Source organism: Ctenocephalides felis, unplaced genomic scaffold (genome assembly GCF_003426905.1).
Source record: "Ctenocephalides felis isolate EL2017-DRISC unplaced genomic scaffold, ASM342690v1 CF-g0.4_SCAFFOLD_00845, whole genome shotgun sequence".
Lineage (NCBI taxonomy): Eukaryota > Metazoa > Arthropoda > Insecta > Siphonaptera > Pulicidae > Ctenocephalides > Ctenocephalides felis.
This window is the reverse complement of record NW_020536999.1, coordinates 64,120,400-64,120,912: the sequence shown is the minus strand read 5'-3', so window position 1 is coordinate 64,120,912 and position 513 is coordinate 64,120,400.

Below are 513 nucleotides of genomic sequence, written 5' to 3'. Positions count from 1 at the left end.
TAACGTTTAAATAGAGCGCAATCCAATCAAGTTTGTGTGGAAAGAGCATGGAAAATTTTTTGAAAATTAAAAAAAAAGTGTTTTAGGTATAACTTAGCGACAAATGAATGAGTTTTGTTCATTCATTTGTTTGCTAAATTACATTTAAAAACATTTCTAAAATTTTAGAAATTTTTTCCATGCTATTTCCATACAAAACTTTGATTGAATTGCGCTCTATCTAAACGTTAATATTAAGAGCTAAACTTTCAGAGAATTTGTTTTTTATCAATTTGGAACCATTTGAGTCCTTGGGAGCAAAGAAATTCGAAAAATGTCCATATTAAGGACCACCCTAATATACATGCTATGAGAGTAGTCTACTCAACATGGACGAAGCGCAACAGATACGATTCAGCTTCTCAAAGCTCTTATGCATCTAATTTTCTTTCGGAATTGAAATATATCATATAATATAATATTTCTCACTACTTGTGCCTGGCTTATATGAAATCATGTTCTAGGCCCGATGAA